The sequence below is a fragment of the Dasypus novemcinctus genome, chromosome 5, assembly GCF_030445035.2.
Source record: "Dasypus novemcinctus isolate mDasNov1 chromosome 5, mDasNov1.1.hap2, whole genome shotgun sequence".
Lineage (NCBI taxonomy): Eukaryota > Metazoa > Chordata > Mammalia > Cingulata > Dasypodidae > Dasypus > Dasypus novemcinctus.
In genome coordinates, this window is record NC_080677.1 from 96652231 (window position 1) to 96673055 (window position 20825).

General features: G+C 31.1%; 1 pseudogene; it reads left to right on the plus strand.

The window, feature by feature from the left end:
- The first annotated feature begins 952 nt into the window (after positions 1-952).
- LOC105744683 (low molecular weight phosphotyrosine protein phosphatase pseudogene) lies at positions 953-1415 on the plus strand (annotated as a pseudogene).
- Positions 1416-20825: the final 19410 nt, after the last annotated feature.

The following is a 20825-nucleotide window of genomic DNA, read 5'->3' on the forward strand; positions in this document are numbered from 1 at the left end:
ACAGAGAGCTTTGCTTGTGTCCCTGATGTTTATGAACTGGTCGCACGACTTTCAGTCCCTGATCATGCTGTCCTGAACTATCTCTGGCACAGTCACACAGTCCCTCACTGACAGCAGTCTTTGCAACTCATATACCAAAATAGTTCCTAATGTGGTATGTTAAAAATATGTAGACAGCAGAATTTCTCATTCCTTTATCCAACCGTCTGCTCTCCAAGGGGCATCGACCTTTATAAAGAAAAGAATAGAGAACAAAAATCTTCCATGGGGTACCATAATACATCCCCCCTCCCCAATTTGCTTTTAACTAAAATATCACTTTTACATACAAAATACATTGTCTTCTTTAAAGACCAAATAAAATAAAATAAAAAAATTAGAACACTTTCAGGAAGTAAGAAAGAAACTTTAAATCAGATCTCATTTCTCACTACCATTTTTTTCTTCTCTTCTTTTTTTCCTTGCCCTATCACATGCACAACATACTCCCTGTCCTAAGCAATCTGACAAACTCAGTGTAGGTTTTCTTTGTTTCAGACTTGTTTTACAAGTAACTCTTAGTTGGGGATGGGGGTGAGGTTTACTATCCATCCCTTATCCTTCTACTCTTGACTCCAAGCAGTGGTGAGGGGTAAAATGGTGTGGGTACTCATCTCAGTCACTGTCCTCTCACTTTTATGTTTGAAAGCCACTGTTGTACTTGAAGGCAGGCAGTTGATTTCAGATACTTCCAAATTCCCTAATGGAGATGAGAAGGGGCAGACACTCCCAGTAAGAAGAACTGGGCTAGCTTAAAGTCCTTGTACTTTTTTTAGAAGTAGTTATCATACACACAGCAAGCACAGGGTTTCTATATCAATTCTTGACCTGAAGGAATATTCATCTGATTCCAGGACTCTTGGTTTAAAAGAGAAGTAACACCTACTCTGTGCCACTCTTTGCACCTGAGAAGATGGAAGAGCAGGCATCCAGGTCAGTGCTGTTTGTAGTCTGAGAAAACTTTGTCAATTACCCTTTGCAGAAGGAGTTTTCAGAAAACTTGAAACTGAACAAAATATTTCAGGTAATTGGAGATAGACAGTGCTGCAACATCCTCATATGAGCTAGGAAACCCTCCGGATTATTGATGGCAAAATTGCATGAAGAAGCATAATATTCTTATGAGTTATGTTGCCCAGCAGGTTTCTGCAGAAGACTTGCTCATATTTGATTATATACTATGTATAGATGAAAACATTCTAAGTGATTTGTATAAAAAAGGTAATTAATTTAAAAACTACAAAGCTAAAATTGAACTACTTGAAAGCTATGAGCCACAAAAACAACTTATTATTGAACACCCTTATTATGGTAATGACTCTGACTTTGAGATTATGTACCAGCAGTGTGTTAAGTGCTGCAAAGTATTTTTGTAAAAGTCACAGTAAAGCTGCATCCATTCATTGCTGAAGGCCAGCAATGATTAACATCTATACAGTGATGTTCAAGATATTTCAATCAGTGTGTTAAAGTGTAATGTTTCATAGCTCAAGGTCACAACTGTTTTTTCAATTAATTTACTATTTCTCATCTTAAAAAATAATTGTGTTAGAAATCAGTGTTGTGTTTGGCAGAAGAAGTAATAAAAATCTTTGATTTCAGACAGTATGGGGTACATGAAATATTCTTAAACAAATTGGACCTCTTATCTTGCACCAATTACAAAAACAGTAAAATAAAAAAATAGTAGAACCACAAAATATAATGTTTTGTGTTTGTTTGGCAACACACTAATTTCTTTTCAGTGTTTAACTTTACAGCACTAATTCAGTGACAGCTAGCATTCTAATATGATTAATTATGATCTTAATAAATAATGAAATAAAACATTACTTTAAGTCCCAAGTCGATTCCTGAGCCTGAGCCCATTTAGACTTTTAAATAATCTACCTCTTTAGTAAGGTGAAATAGATAACTTGATGGACAGATATCCTCTGTTCACCTACACTACCTCTCTTTACCCCAGGGCATTTTATTCAATTACATATCCCTAGTCATAGGAGTTCACAATCTTGATTGGAAATATTCTAACTCACATACACCTATAGTGAATGCTTATATGTTAAAAGGATGCAAAAGAGAGAATGATTTATGAAATTAATCTTTAGCATCTTTGATTAATTTTTGTGTTTATCTAGGCTATTTTATAAGGAAGTCAGCTTTTTTTGCCCCAATTTGGGTCACTTTGCTTCTGAAAAGTTAATTACATCCAGAAAGGACACTGAATGTTGTTTTATCTTATGCTCACTTTGACAAACAGATTTGTTTTTATATGCACATATAAGCCAAAAATGAAATATATATTGGCTTAGGTGAAAAAAAAAAAAGGCTAAAATTCTAGAAAAAGAGAATTCTATTATGCTGGAATCCTTAAATAATATGTTAGATATACTTTAGTCAGTGTTTCATTTATAGGAGAATCTAATTTTAGTGTACTTTGAAATTACTGTAATCTGAAATTCATTTGGATATAAATCAGAAAAGATTGTTTTAAAATACACTGGGATGTATAAAATTTAAACTAAAAAAGGTAAGTAGCACTCAAAAAACCTTTGTGATAAAATTAGACCATATATTTAAGCAGCACATAATTGGAAAAGAATCTAAGTAGATATTGACAGGGAGTTCCAGCAGGAAATTCAGAAGAACTGTGTTTCTGGAACCAGAAATTTGAGGATACTGTTGTGAAGGTGAATGTTAGATAATAAATTGATGGTTTTATATCTGGAATATATATAATTTTCTTTGCTACTTGGCAGAAATTACATATTTCTAGGTGTAAAAGAATTTTGATTAAGCTTGGACTAGAACAAATCAATCTGCAAATTTGACAAACACCAGGTGATTTTGATACAAATGTCTCAAGTCTGAGAAATATTATTTCCTATAGAAGGTATTTATTACATTTAAGGGAATATAGTAGAATGATCATGATTCATATTACAAAAATAAGGAAAATGAAATATCTTTTAAAAGATATAGCTACTCGATTTTAACTTTCAGGATTTGAGATTTATTATGAGTCTTTAAAAAGGAATTTTTAGCTGTTTTTATTTTGTAAGTGAAAGTAAATTCATAACACATTCTACAGAAACTTTTAGGATGGAGAACTCTACATTAAAAAATCTGCACATTTTTGTCATTTTTGTTGTTAAGTGCTTCAGTAGATTGTTGAGAAATCATTATATTAACTGCGTGGATCAATGAGCATGGGATAAGTATATAAAAAGATTACAGATAACTGTTATTCAAAAGGTACAGCGTGCTTAAATTAAAAAGAAAGCAAACCAATCGGGTTTTAAATCCTTCATGATGTTTTATGTATATATTCCAATGGGAATGGCTACATTAGCCAAAGAGGAAAAAATTATATCCAGAATCCATATAAAAAACAACTTGATGTAAACTTCCCTTGAAATAAAAAGAAATACATAGACATGGCATGTGAATTTAATATAATCAAAATAATCACTCAAAATTTCACTTTGATCAGCATATGATGAACAAAATGGAGTCCATTTAATTTTCCAAGAATATAACTAAATTACTCACCCTTACATGATATTTAAAAGATGTTATTTAATTTATAATTCCGTAATTTAACAGATGATTTTGTGAGTGATAGATGAAACATATTATTGATATTGCCTGGTACTAAAGCTATGTTTATAATTTAAGTATAATAAACTTTTTTGTAAATGCATCTTAAATTGAGTGATGCAACATTTTAAGAAGGTTTAAGCAGTTTTGTAATTAATTTTTCCCCTTCTTTTCCCAAGGTATAGTGTCATATGCAGAATTTTTTTTCCAAAAATATAATTAGTGGCAAGGAAACACCAAATACAAATTTTTCTTAAAAAATTTAAATTTCCAATTTAAGAATAGGATAAAGTATTTTGATTGGAAATAATCAAGCAAAGAAATGAAGTGTCTGAATAATGTAAGAATGTTTATTAGAATTTTTTCAATTGTCATATTAAATTAAGTAAAATCAAAATTTGACCTACTGTCTCTACACCTTATTGTAGCTTTATCCTGTCTTTTCTCGATATTTATATGCTTTATCAATTGGAAATATTGTGTAGACACTAATGACAATATAAATTTATCTGGGTATGGCATTCATTTTAGTAGCCTACCTCAGTTCTCTTGTTTCAATAATAAAGCTTGCTGTTGTCAGTGGAAGTAGCTTGATTGGTTTATAGAAAAGTAACAATATTGGAGACAACATATATATGCATAACCTGGAAAAAAATTTACCAAGAAACTATCCAAGCTTAAATGGTTAAGGTTTGAACTATTTAAGCTACTAAATCAACAACTCCACACTCTTTCAGGAAAATAAATAAATAAATAAATAAATACATAAACACACGCATAATAAGTAAATATAAATAAATAGGGATATGCAGAAAAAAGATACAATGGTCATATATTTACACATATTATACATATATTTTATACACATTTATACATATCGAATTAGTTTTGAATTTAAGTCTGGGAAATTTGTCTACTGCTTTCTATAAAGCTTTTATGCTAATACTAAGTAATATTCAGGTACACCTCCTCTACAAACCTTGCCATTTGTGATAACTCACAATAATATCTCTCCTCTTTTGAATTCCTCTAGGACATACAACTTATACCAAGAAAAAAAGGGCATAATTATATACTTACTTTTCTTTAATGTATAGGAAATTTTTTTTTCTTTAATGTATGAGCTTTATGTCTATATATCCAGATGAAACATCTTGATAGCAGGGACCAGGATTTTATCTCTTATATTACACAGCGCATACTATCCAAATTCTTATCTCTAAAACAGTCTTCAAGTTTTTTTACTCTCAGATTACTGGCATTCTATGCAAGTATAATGTTGTTCCTTTATCAAATAGTTCAATTGTTTTTGCTAAAGACATCATTAAGCAATATTTATAAGCAAATATTTTCAGGAAAAAAAATGTGCAAAACACATCTAAGCCAAAATCAGATAATTATTGAAAATTTAGATATGTTTACCATAATTCACCAAAGACAACTTTTCCACTCTTCTACCAAGAATCACGAGAGGACACTATCTCCCTTTAGATCATATTCACCTTTTCTTTAGAAGCGTTAAGGTAACTTAGATAGATATTTTAAATGATCAACAATCTGGAATTTCCAAATGGTAGCCAAAATATTTTCTTCTTTCAATTTTCCGTTTCAAAGGTGCATGTCTGTGCCTTTGCTAGGCAAGTAAAAGTAATTAATCCCTCAGGTGTCTGATTACCTTTCAAAATATGTACAATTCCTATTAAAAGCTATCATATAAGAATAGAAGCTAGCTATAACAAGTCTTACTGCTACCTCTTCCTTTGGACAATTTTGAGAAACATAAACATTTACATAATTACTCTCTATGAAACATAGCTTCTATTGTAGGAAAATATTCTATCACATTTTCCAACATCCTTAATCCAGTACATAATTTAATCTGGTTTATGAGTCCCAACAAAGCACATTTCTTTAAAATTATAATTGTAAAGCAAAACAATACCATAGTAGTATGTTTTTATTTTAATAATTATGTTCAAACCAAGAAATATGAAGTTTTACTCTCTCAATTTAACCATTTCCTTGGCATATTCAGAAATTCCTTTTGACCTACAGGATGTGCCAAAATATAACTGTATTTTACAAACTTCTCCCTCCAGTAGAAGTAAATAAACCAGGCCTCTTCATTAAATACTGTAATCATCTTAATATCCACCTACACACCAAGAGTAGGATGGTAGAATACTAGGATTCCTTCCTATTGAGGCTCTGTTTAGCTTCTCTAGGTGTTATCTTAATGGAATCAGGGATGGGACAATGACATTTTCAATGTCATATCTGGCTATACTGTCAGGATCATCCTCCATGATATTTTCCTATTTTATTATAGACTTAATTTAAAATTTTTTTTCCTCTATCCCATTCTCTTCATTGTGGTTCTGGCTTTCATTCTCATGTTGTAACCTGTAAGACTAGATGAGTTCAGTGAAAGGGTGCTATCAGTATAAACAGTAAGAGTCACTATTTATTAATAGTTTCATATTCCTATTATCTGGCCTATTCTCCAAAATTTCCCACCATAATATTTACTGAAAATTATTTAAGGCTTTTGTATGATATTTACAATTAATATATGCCAAAAATGAACATATTCAAATCAATTAATTAAAATAAATTTCATTCTATAACTATTAAGCAAAATAATAGATCTTGAATTGAATCCAGTAAGAGCTTAACTACAACGAGTAATAGAATTTTATATGCTGAATAGTGATAATGAAGACAAAGATACAGAATACTTTATCTTATCACAACAGTTTAAGGACTTATAGTGAATTTTAGTACCATTAACATTCACATTATTTCAGTTATTGCCATAGTTTTTTTTATATCATTTGAGGTTTTCAAAATTTTGTTTAGTTTAAAAATAATCTCTAAATGAATTATTTTCTCTTTTGTTAGAGTGTTCCTTAGTTAGAATGTCCTATTCTGATTTTCACCAATATGCTATCATTGACCTTAATATATGAATTGGGATTCTGAATATAACAGGTGCTCCCTGATCTGATTCCTATTGTTCTAATTGGAGGCAAATGCATTTAAATGATTCTAGTTGCTGTATAAAAATGCTTTAGAAAGAATTAACGTGTTTATTTTTCATTTGTATTCATTCTTTTCTTGAATACTTTATCTAAAGAAAAGTCCCGATCATGATGTGTTGTTGGAAACAAATTGTTCTGTTCACATGAATTTTTTTTATGTTTGCTTTTGTTAAAATAAAAAGTCATCTTTGAAAAGCAAGAGAAGACATTAAAATTTGAAGAAAAAAAAGGCTGAGATAATATGAAGGTAGTTGATAGAATTTTTTCCTATCTCGGTTTCAACATGGAACCAATAGTTACTGAAATGTGCCTGATTAAAATGAGCATTTATGTTGAAGGATTATATAATGTGAATAATAATGGAGAAAGGCCAAAGAAAGACCAAAGTTTTTAAATTGAATAATCAAGGCAATGGACATGAGGATTTGAACTAGAGCGGTATTTTTGAAAGAAGGTAGAAGGAAATAGAAATGATAAACATGACTGAGATAGAAACTATAGGACCTGACAGTGATAGGGTAGTGGTTGAGTAGTTAGAAGGAAAAGGTAAAAATTAAGTAGATAAATGTTTTAAGACTGGGCAGCTAATTTAATTTTGTTTCTTATTCCATAAGACAAGATGAAGTGCTCAGTTTGGGTGGTAATTTTTTGATGCCTGTGAGCAAACAATAGGTAAGCAGAAGCACAGAAGAATTGTTAGGGAGAGAAACATGGACTCATCTGAAAGGAGATGATCATTAAATAAAAAGATAAATGAAAAAGTATAAGATTTTAAATTGTTAGGAGTGTGGAGAGAGAGAATATGATTAATGTTAAAAGTTTGAAGTATTTTTTAACTATAGGAATGAGTAAAGGAAGAAAGATTAATCAAGATTTAAGGAAAATTTATAAAGATAATGAAATAACAGATTTGTTTAACATATTAAGGCAGAGAGGGTGGTTGTAGGGAAGTTGTAGAGAAAGAAATCTGTTTGAGTCGGCCATTACAGACACAGCATTCTTTACATTCAGTAAGACTCTCTAAAGTACACCACAGGGGAAGATAGACAAGTAGTGATCCTCAGGTAAAAATGGCATTTACTGAACATAGCTTTATTAAGGAATGGTTATTCCATCTGAAGAAGTTGAGTATTTCCACTTAAGCCCCCTACTTTGTGTTCCATATTTTGGAGTTATCTAGAAGAAAACCAACTGTCATGAATGTGAAGATGCCTTGGAATGGGTGCCAGAAAATGAAATGCAATTTTTGAAAGACTTAATGTCAAGGTAATGTTGCTAAGTTTGCTCTGCACAGTAAGCTCCACACTGAGTTACATTATGTAAAATTAAAAGTTATACATAATGTTAATTCCAACTCTTAATGAATTTTCTAATTAATTAAAAGATTCACAAATCATTTGTATTACTATAATATTAGCATTAACTTTAATTTTTGAAGTTCATATTAATCACTTTAAATAAGAAAAGTGTTGAAGAACACAATTCATTTAGAATATTTTAGCTTCACTTAATTTGCTAATAGCTAAAAATGTCCATTATTAAGGTACAATTCTGAATACTGTGAACTTAACCTTATTAATATGGTAAACACTTAGACTGAATGACTAAATGTTTTTAGATCATAACTCTTCATATTAAATGAAAGTATATTTAGGCTACTATTTAATAAATATAGTCACAATGAGATACTAAATTTAATCTTTTAAAGTATATCTACTCTGGAAAATGTTTTGACGGTTTAAGGAAAAGTTAAAGATACACTTAACACACAATTTAACAATCCCACTCCTACGTGTTTACCCAAGAGAAATAAGGATTTGTTTTCATACAAAATTTTTTACATAAGTTTATTGTAGCTTTATTCAATATTCCCTAAAAAATTGTGTAGAAAATTTAATTGACAAATGAAAAATATGAACTGAGAATCATACATGTTAATATAATTATGCAGTAATGAAAAGGAACAAAGTACAGATACATTCAACAGCATGAGTGAATCTCAAATATATGATACTAAATGGAAACAATAAAAACAGGTTCAAAGCTACATACTGCATATGATGATTTGGATATGTATGTACTCCTCAAAAACATGTTCTTAAACCTAAGTCATTCCTGAGATGGTGAACTCACTTTAAGTAGGACTTTTGATGAAGTTACTTCAGTTAGGGTGTGGCCTAACTCAATCAAGAGCGGCCTTAATCCTATTCCTGGAGTCCTATAAAAGTATGATTAAATTCAGACAGAAAGAAAGCCATGAGAAACAAGGAGCTGAATGTCAGTGGAACCTTAAAGAGAAGGGAGAGAAGAGAGAGGCTACCATATGCATTGCCATGTGACAGGTTGTCCAGGACTAAGGATCACTGATAGTCTCAGAATATTAGTCTTTGAGAAGAAGCTATTACCCTCATGACTCCTGGTTTTGTACTTTTTTTAGCCTCAAAAACATGAGCTAATAAATTATCATTGTTTAAGCCAACCCGTTGTATTGTATTTGCTTGAGAAATCAAGGAAACTAATTGAGATTTTGGTACCAAAAGACTGGGTACCAAAACAAATAAAAAATAAAATGTGGAAATGTCTTTGGAATTGGGTAATGAGTAGAGACTGGAAGAATTGTAACATCCTTGATAGAAAAAGCCTAGATTGCTTTGAAGAGATTGTTAGTAGAAATATGGAGGCAAAAAGTTTTTCCGATGTGGCTAGAGAAGGAAATTGTGAATGTATTAAGACTTGAAGAAAGGCAACCCTTGTTTAAAAATGACAGATAACTTGACAGAATTGATTTCTGATGTTAAATGGAAGGCAGTACTTGAAAGCAATGAATTTGGATATTTACCTGAGGAGATTTCAAAGTTGAGCAGAAAGTGAAGCCTGGATTTTCCTTACTGTTTATAATAAAATATAGGAGGAAAAGGATAAACTGAAAACTGAAATCTTAATCCAAATAAACCAGAAATTGATGGTTTGGAAAATTCTGAACTTTTCTGGATAGTTATTGCACTCCGAGCATGAGAACAGAAGCAGCTCTGTCAAGGACCTATCTGAGAAAGTGAGTCCCTAAAAAATATTCCTTCATGTGAGGGTTTAACTGAACATGGGACCAGTCAGCCATTTCTATGGAAGTCAGGATTAGAAGTGCAGTTATCCAGGGAAAATTTTATAAAGTTCTTTAGTCTGATGTTTTGGACCCTTTTGAACTGTATAATAATTTGGCAAGTTTTTCAGAAAACTTGTATGAGCAGAACCACTGCCAGCTTTGAGAGAAAGGGACAAAGAAAGGATAAATGAAGAAAGAATCACTTCAAGGGCAGTACCATGGAAGCCGAGCTCTGGACCAAAGACATCTCATCAAGCCAAGATAATGTATCCCTCCTTGTGTTTGGAGAGGTAGGCCTTGTGTCCCAGTGTTCAGGGAGTGTTGCTGCCCCAGTGCTTGCAGATGGTGGGGCCTGTATCTGGCATTTGTGGAGAGCCTGGCCACCATCCTGATGCTCAGAGATTGTGACAACTTCACCCCAGTGTTCAAGGAGAACATGGCCATTGCACAAACCCTCCATCAGACCTGGAGAATAAAACATTGACTCTGGATGACTGTCAAACCTTGAAATCTAATGGAATTTGCCCTCCTGGGTTTTAGAATTGTTTGGGATCCATGACTCCAGTTTTACTTCCAATTTCTTCCTTTTAAAATACTAATGTCTATCCTATGCCTGTCTCTCCATTGCATATTGGAAACACATAATTTGTTTTCTAGATTTCACATGTCCACAGACATTGGGAAATTATATACCAGAACAAACTTCACCCAAAACTGATTTTGATAAGACTTTGCATTTAGCATTGTTTCTGAAATGACTAATGCTTTTGGGATATTGTGATGAAATGAATGTATTTTGCATGTGGTAAAAACATGTCTTTTTGGGGTCTAGAAGTCAGAGTATGATAGTTTGGAGCTATATGTACCCCAGAATAATGTTCTTAAACTTGATTCATTTCTGAGTGTGTGAACCCATTGTAAATAGGACCTTTTGATGAGGTTACTTTAGTTAAGGTGTGGCCCAACTCAGTCAGGATGGATCTTAATCCTATTATTGGAGTCCTTCATAAGTAAAATGAAGTTCAGACAGAATGAGAAAGCCAGGAAAAGTAAAAAGCTGAAGATCACAAAACTGGAAGAGAAATGAGAGGCCAAAAGAGTCTACCTTGTGCATTTCCATGTGACAGAAAAGCCCAGGACACAGGATCACTGACAGCCAGCCCTGGAACATCAGTCTTAGGGAAGTAAGCATTGCCTTGAATTGGAATTTTCCTAACCTCAAAACCATGACCTAATAAATTCATATTAATTAAGCCAATCTATTGCCTGGTATTTGCAACCAAGAAAATGAAAACACTGTATGACTCAAATTATATGACATTGTGCAAAAGGAACAACTATAGGAACAGAAAACAGATTATTGACTGTGAGTGGTAGGAGGTAGCAGGAAGAGTTGAAACACAAAGGAATACAATGTAATCTTTTATAGAGGTAGCACAATTCTATATTTTGATTTTGATGGTGGCTATGCTGCTGTGTGTATTTGTTACAATTCATAGAACTATACACTAAAAAGAAAACATTTTATTATACACAAATTATATCTCAGTAAAAGAAAATTTAAATTCTTCTCTAAAATTATCCCATTTGGGTGTCAAAATCTTCTTTTAAGCAAGTTTGTAACACCATTTATAACATAAAATATATGTGCAATATATCATAAAGTACATATTTAAATGACTTACTGTTTCAACAAATGCAAATAATTATTACATATGAAAATGGTCATGGTATGCAAAGACGTTAATGCTAGGAAATAACAATTTGTGGTCATTTTGTCATAAACAGTGTGTCAGTAAAGGGAGCAGAGTGTGATAAGAAGGGAATAGCAGGGGGTTTACAGCTACATAGAAATTCATTTAAATCACCCCAGTTTTCACACTGTATGGCACTGAGAGAGCCACTTTACCTTACAAGACTCTTTCCTCAATGGAAATGGAGTTAAAATACTTACTGCTATGTTATTATGATAATTAAATGAGATAATGCTATTCAAGACCCTCATTAATAGTGCTTACCAAAAATAATTCCTTTCTTTTTATTGAAAATATTTTCCAGAAGATGTTTTAAAATTTACATAGGATTATAAGTTACTTTTTTTCAAAGCTAAGGTACAGAAACACTTATTAAAATGTTATATTTATGTAAAAATTGTTATTTGTAACATAGTTTGTTTAAACGAAAGAGTTTAATTGAAAATAAAATTTACTTTTGGTAAACTGTACTTTATACTTCTAGACTAAAATAATGCAGCAGCACTTGACTCTAAGGTAATAACTAGAAAGAACAAATTCAGAAATAGGAATTTAAACATAATATTTAAGTAATTCTCCATCTATAACCATAAGCAAACAAGGATTTCTGATTCAAAAAATATATTTCAAAAACTATGTTTTTATTTACTGTTATTTATTAAAAGGGCCACTAAAATTAGATTAAATGTTCTCATTATCATTTTAAAGGAAACTATGTTATACTTCCTAAAAGAATCTCAAAAACTCCTTCTTCTCCCTTCCCTTCACCATGAGAAAAAAGTTTAGCTCAAGAAACAAACAACAAATTCAACACAATTGCTCTCGAAATTATAGCTGACTTTTGCAGAAATTGACACACTAACCCTAAAATTCAGATGTAATTTCAAGTGGCCCATCATATTCAAAACATACTGAAAAAACAAAAAATAACAAAGTTGGAACACTCATAGCTCTCAGTTTCAAAATTTACTACAATCCTACATTAATCAAGATAGTATGTTACTAGCTTAAAGATAAATATATGGAACAATGAAATGGAACTGAGAGTCCAAAAATGAACCCTTGTATATACGGTCAACTGATTTTTCAAATAATTTAGTATATAGCAGTCTCAATTTCCTCTTCTTTCATTCTTTTATTCCACACTCTCCAAGTAATGTTCTATTCTCTGGGGATGTATATTTTAGTCCCTATCCTCATAATGCTGGTGTTCTAATGAAGAAGACAGACAATAAACAAATTAATGTGTACTATGTTATAGCGTGATAAGTTCTTTTCAGAAAAATAAAGCATAAGGGGTAGAGGTTATACTGGGTGTGGAGTAGAATAGGGCTGCAATTTTAAAAAGGTCATCAGGGAAGACCACACTGAGAAGATGACATTTGTGCAGAGACTGAAGGAGTATTGGGATGAGCTTTATAGGTACTAGGATGCCATGCCAGAAGGGAGAGCATGCTAAGCATTTTCAAGGAACAGCATAGCATCCAGAGTGAGTGAAGTGCAACAAAGGAGAGGAAAGGTAAGAAACAAAGTCTGGGAGATGTAAGAAAGTCTCAGGACACATGACTTGAAGGCCATATTAACTAACATGGCTTTAACTCTTATGCTGGAAGCTGTTGGATTGAAGACATTTCAACAGAGAAGGGAGTGTTGGCTTTTTGTTTGTTTAGTTATCGTTCTCACTCCAGCTGCCATGCTAATAATAGACTGTAGTGGCACAGGGGTAGAACTGGAGCAACCTGTCTGGAGACTATTGTGATCCAGGTAAGAGATTGTGATGCCTGAACCAGGGAGTTTTACTAGATTGACTAACCAATTACTGAGGTAAAATAGATGGACTTGATAAAGAATGGATGTTTCAGAATGCATCAAGGATGAAATGCATGGAGTAAGTTTCTGAAATAGGAGAGAGTGAAGGGGAAGTAAAGAGAATAAAGTAATGTAAGGTATATTAAGATAGGAGGAATCATGAACATGCTCACGTTTGCACATAGAAAATTACAAAATGGAATAAGTGGAATCTTAAGACAATTTTTGCTATGAAGGAGGCTTAAAAATAGGCAGAAAAAATTTCAGAATGACTACTACTTCAGAAAACCTACCTACAGTAATTAAAATTGATGGACACTGTTGTTACCAACAGGATTCCAGTTAGACCCATCTGTCAGGGTAAAATGACTCACATCAATATTGTGCCAGATTCACAGGCCATGGGTCCAGACCCAAAATGGTTTTGAGAATTATTCTGAGACTATAAAAAGTTGCCAGAAACCAGTAACAAAGTGTTTTTCCCTGATGATTTACAGAGTGAGTTTTGCAAAAGTTTTGAATTCTGTGGAAATATACTAAACCATGTTCTGTTCTGTTGGAACCCCTCAGGACCTGTAGGAATTGCTAACAAGCTCTTAGCTGTCTCTACTCTACCATATCATTTTTAGAAAGACCAATTTGTCACATCTCTGGGCAGGATACTATACACAGATATCTCTATTTAAGTTTCTTTTCTAATTTGTCCCAGTATAGCCTATGAACTATTGAAGTTCTCTGGCCTCCATTAGGTAGAAATAGAAAGCCAAGAAGCTTTTTCTATTTCCAACACAGAGTGCCTGTTTCTGCCTTGATTTCAAACTGTTTCAAGGTTCCCTTTTGGGAATATTTTATGAAAAGTGAAAGCAATTTATAGCTGTTACATAACTGTTGCAGCTACTTATAATTAATCCAGATAATTTTTTAAAGTGGGCTATTTGATACTTGTATTGCAATTTTATATAAACTTTGTTTCTATTTCTTCTGTAACTTTTCCTTTTTTTATTTTTATTAAACTCAAGGGTAAAAAGGCAAATGAAAACCAAAATTAATGCTTTTTATAAAACTTAATGGTAATGAAAACTATTTCAGAAGCTTTGTATACATTTAAAGAAGTAGTCATAAGAAATTTCATAGCCTTAAACACTTTTTGAATAAAAATAAAATAAGACCATAAATGAATAGAATTCTCAGCTGAAAACAGACAGATAAAGGAAAGAAAGAAGAAGGAAAAAAATAAAGATAAAATCAGGAATCAATTATGTAGAGATTATGAAATAATACATACAATTACAAAAATAAAAAAGACAAGCTACTAGCTTAATTTAAAAAAGAAAATAATAAATCTAAATAAAGACAAAGAAGCTACTCTTAAAACTGAATAATTTTTTAAAAAAATCAAATGATCTCTCTGCAATACATTTAAAAGATGACCTGGATAATTTTCTAGGGAAATGTGACTTGCCAAATTGACCATATTAAAGATAAAAATCTAGACAGGCTAATTTCAGAGAAGAAATAAAGAATTTTATCAAGAAACCACCCCACAATAAAGAACCATGTTTAGATAATTCCATTGGCTAATGCTATCAAAATTTCAAAGGTCAGTTAGTTCTAATGCTTTTCAAACTTTTCTAGATAATTTAGAAAACTTCTAATTCTTTATTTGATGTATTAGTACCTGATAAAGACAGCTAAGAAAAGTAAATTGCAGGCCAAAATCACTTATTTATATTGGTCATAAGTTAAAAAATTATTAGAAATAGAATTCCATATCTCATTAAAGTACTGATACACCATGATCAAGTGTAATTTATTCTAACAATACAAGGAGATACAATATTGGGAAATCCATTAAGATAATATACCAATTTAACAATTCTAAGGCGTTAGGAAAAAAAATTGTAAAAGTCATAAACCATTGCTGCGTGAATGTTAATTAATGCTTAGTTTCTTAACATGACTTATCTAATTTTATATAAATTCGGTCCTAATGCCAATATCTGACAATACAGAAACACTATATTTGCAAAAATATCAGAAAAAAAATGTATACAAGTGCTCACCATCCCCACTAATATTCAACATATTAATGATTGCATTAACCAATTCAAACAGAGAAGACGAATCATTTAGGATTTAAGAATCAGAAAGAAAACAATAAAACTTTACTGTATCTGTTTGTAAGTGAGAAAGTTTTATAACTAGAAAACACTTGAGATTCATGGTGCAACTAAATCATATAAGAATTCAATAAATACCGAGATACAAAAATAGCATATCTACACACATATATACAAACTACATTATATAATATACAGAAAACAAATTTTCAGAACAATAAAGACTAAATAAATATTAGGGATAAATATAAAAAGAAATGTGGAAAATCTTTTTGAAGAGAACTTTTAAAAACTACTGAAGGATATACAGGTAGAATTCAACAAATGAGTAGAAATTCCTTATTTTTGGACAATATGACAGCTTTCCAGAGAGATTAATTCTCTATGAGTTAATTTATAATTTTACAGCAATCTATTTAAAAAGTCTATGTTTCTGTATTGAGTTAGAAAAGTTGATATTGGATTCAAAGGTAAAAATAGACATGCTAAAATCAACAGAAAAATGCTAAAAGATAAACTATGGTGTAAGGTTGGAACAAGTCTTATCATAAGTATGAAATAAAACTTCAGTATAAATAAAGGAGTATCTCATACATTGGAGCAAAGATAAACTCTGTAATGAATGGTGCTAGGACCATCAGTTAGCCTTCTGGAAAAAGATAGAATTAAAGCCATACCCCCACTAAACAAAAGAGTAATCTTAAATCATTGATTTACTTTTAAAAAACAAAGCCATAGAGTTACAAGAAGAAACCTTGGTTGAATTGCAATGTAACCTGTATTTAGGTACATCTATTCTAAGTGTGACTGAAATTTCAGATGCAAAAATAAGTAATGGGAAATTTGGCTACAAACTGAAAAAGAGAAAACATTCATGGCAAAACATGATAAACAAACTCAAAGATAATTGAAAAACTGGGAGAAAATATTTGCAAGATATTTTAACAACAAAAGGCTTATATAACTAATATAAAAGTGAGGGAAAAAGAAAAAATTACATTAATATATCATTTCCCACTTATGATATTGACAAAAATTAGATAGATGTAGAGGAAGACGGATGGATAGAGAGAGAGAGAGAGAGAGAGAGAGAGAAGGACATGCAAGGCAGAAAGAGATAGATGGAGACATTACAGCTCACTCCGATGAAGCTGTGTAGAGCAGGTACTCTCATAAATTGCTGATGGGAATGACAATTTGTACAACCCAATGGAAGGAGAATTGGCAATATTCGGCATTTATAAATGTTAACTTTTTGACCCAGCAAACTCACTTCCTTGAATTTAACTTAACATTCATATTATATATAAAATATATATAAACATCATATATACACGATTTTATGTATTACAGCAGTATTTGTAATTGGAAAATATTGGAAATTAACTAACTATCCCAAAACAGGAGATAGTGTAAATAGGATGTAGATGCAATGTACTACTATGCAGCTGTCATTAAAGGCATGAGTGAAATCTTTTGAACTAATAGAGCATGAGTCCAGGTATATTTTTAAATTAAAAACAAAATATATGTATATATATTAAAAACAAAGTGTATATAAATATGCACATATAGTGTATATATATACACATATATATACACACACATACACATATTCTTTATATATATTCATATATATGTATATGTTTTCTACATATATACATAGGAAAAGGCTAAGGAGTGTAGGGTGTAAGTGGTGGTGAAAATCAGGGAGGATTTCATAGGGAAGTGACAGTTTAGAAAAGACTTGAAGGAGGAGAAAAAGTGAGTATGTAGACCCTCAGGAGATGCACTCTTCTATGAACACCTGGGTCAAGAAATAAATTAAATTTGAATTTAAACATAGAAATTGAAATTAAAGCTTTTAGATAATCTGTTAAATATAAATTAATCTAATTTCAAAGCAATTTATTTCTTATTAAAAAAAAAAAGTTACAAACAAAAGCAAAGGACAAGCCCAATAATATTAAAGAAAAAAGCCAGAGTATGCAATTTTTTAAACTAAACAGTAAAATTAATATTTTAATACAATAAAAACAGATTTAATAAGGAGCAATGCAAAAGATTACCTAAAAAGCCACTGAAGAAAAATATAATTAAACCAAAATCAATAAAAACCTGAGAGAAGAAAGGATATATAATCATAATAGAATAAAGAATAAAAGAAACATGGCAACATCTAGAAATTTAAAGAAAAAAATAAATGTTAAAGCAGTTAAAACTGTTGCAAAAAGATGTAGCACACATACATAACAATAATATGCATATTCTCCATCAGAAAATTTTGTTAAAATATCCATAAAGTTCAGCACACATGATTTTTCAGGAATTTTAGATAACTTTCAAAGAACAGAAAAATCCAATGCCTTACCAATTTTTACGGCCCATAGAAACACATCTATCTATCACTACATTAACATCAAGGCTTTATAAACACAAGTTATATAATAATAGAGTAATTTAAATTATAAATATAAATGCAAACAATTGACTAAGTAGCAGCGAATTGAAGCCAACCATGTTTAAAGAAAATAATCTATCATGATCCAATAAGGTTTATTCTAGATATGCACATGTTTTTATTCCAGAAACCTTATCAATTTAAATCAAAGAGTTATGCTATAAACACATAATTAAATCCATAAAAAGTATTTTATGTACTTCAGCGACTATCTCAAATAAAAATTTGCATAAAATTGAATACAAGAAAAATGCCCAAATATGATAAACACCATCTGCGAAAATTCAACTGTACACATGATAATAAAAGTATAATACTAAAGTCATGGACATAAAATCAGGAATGTATTGTTGCCTCCTGTCAACACAATTGTTTAAGCATACTCTAACATTTATGGATAGTGAAATAAGAATAGAAAATGGGTAAGAAGCATGAATAACATAAAAGAATATTATTTATTGTTATGAATAGATGTGTGGAAAACCTGAGTGGCTGGAAGCAAATTACACCTCAGATCACGCAAGTCTCTCTATTCCACAGTCCCCCTGTCAGCTTTCCTGGGGATACCAAGGATTCTCCATGCAATTTCTAACAATCGTCAGCAGTATAGATTAAATAGACAGTGTTAATAGAAAGGAGGAGAAATCCTACCTGAGAGTCAGCAGATTATGAGGACCAGGATAATGTTATGCCTAAAAGCAGGAGTAGTCATTTCTTTTATACAAAAACATTTCAGGACATTGTTTCAATATAACTGGTCCTAAAATTAAAGCTAGTTATAAAAAACTTACTAAAATTATTTAGATGTTAAAGACACAAATTTGGCCTCAGTTTTCTGTGTATTTCAATGACTAACATTTTTTTCAAACCAGAATTTTTAAGATATATCTAGATTTTGTATTTCCTATAAAGATAATTTTTAATTTTAAGAGAAATTTCATTAAATTTTAAAAATATTTTCTTCCTGATAGTTTAAAGAAAAATACACCCCTATTCTACCACCTTGATTCCATTTTCATTATGGCATTTTAAAATCTACACATAAGCAAAGTTTTATTATTATATATTCAAGAATTCTTATATTTCCACTTTACCTACACTAAGCCATTATCATTTTTCTATATGTTCATCATATTTATTATATTCAATGTAGATATAATAGTTCACTGTGTTGAAGTATTTTGATTTATCACCCAAATGTTATGTAATTCGATTACGTCCAATTTTTCAATTTTACTTACTGTAGAATATTAACTAACATCTTTGTGGTAATATATTTTTTTTCTTTCTGTTAAATTATTTACTTAGAAAATTTTAGAGGAGGACTAATTATAATTTGGTGAATTATTCATGTAATATTAATAAGTTAACTATATCAAAGATCACAAACGTCTTATTACTCTTGTTATCTGATCCTGCTTTGTTTTACAAAATTGTTCTGCAACTTGTAAATCTCTTCAGTACAGAACATAAGTATTTAACTTCACTGCAATAAAAATATTTCTACTTTAGTCACCATGAACTAGTATCTCAAGTTTGTGTTAATATGTATTTCTTTGATTATCAAAGTTGATAAACATGGATACTATGGGAATGAGATGTTAATTTCTAATTTGTTTATTATTATAGATAAGCAAGTTAAATACCTAATTGCTTTTTTATAAAATCAGCTGCATTTTCCCAAATCAGTAGATTATGCAAACAAAATTTGAGTAGGCAAAAATTTATCCGTAGTAATATTTTTAAAAGTATTTTATTCCTCATGCATTTAAATGATGACTTTTTACTTCTCCATTGTAGAGCACAAAAATGTTTATCATAAAGTGATGTATGTCACAGTAGGATCAGATTCTTTAAAAAAATGAGACACTTTAATGAGTATGACGTATGAGCTTATACAGGCCTGTTAACAGATCAAGCTAAATTCAATAACAAAGAGATATGTACAATATGGTATGCTCCATGGGAGAAATTATAGTGCACTGGTACCCTTATTAAAATGATTTCTTATGCTCATTTCTCATATGAAAGATGAGAAAATGAGGAATTATTATGAGCAAAGAAAAAAGCATGGTAAAGAATATTATTATAGTTAACTCAAACTGTCCCCTTGTACTCATCTAATTTTAGCATTTGTACAGAGCTAATACAACTGGGTTACAGTAAAATTATATAAAATAAAATATCTGCTTGGTCTCATCCCTCCAGTGTTTCTAGCACATTACTGTAATTATTTTCTCAGACAGAAATTTGCTTTGAAAATGCACTTCAGAACCTTTCTTCTGGACTTAAGTAAACTCACCTGTCTCGATTGACACACCTCTCTTCCACAGGCCTTCTTCTACAGGACCACAGACTTAAAACACTTCAAACTTCACTTCGACCTCGGCATAGGCCATACCTCAAGTTTTTGCATTTTGCAGGTCTTAAGACGCCCTTTCCTTCCTGCTGCTGCTGTAACAAATTACGTACACAAACAAAAATAAATAAATAAATAAATAGAATATCTCACAGTCTGGAGGTCAGAAGCCTAAAATGTGTCATGAGGGTTGCATTTTATCTGGAGACTCTATGGGAGAATCCACTTGTCTTTTTCAGCTGCAAAGTACAGCGTCAAATAAATAATAAATCAATGGGAAGTAACTATTCTTTGTTGTTATGTTAATATTCTGTTGTTAGTATATATATAAAAGGTCCTTCAACTGTTCTGCATTAATACACACTGTCACAATATTTCTATGTGATTTCAAAGAAACTAAAATTTTCTTTGAATTATAGGTATTTAAATTAAATTAATTTTCTTCCCCTTGCTGTTGCTATTTTAATTAAACACACTTAAGATTCCAATTGTGGGAATTATAGCTCACAATTGTGAGCTATTGGGTAGTTTGCCCTTATTTT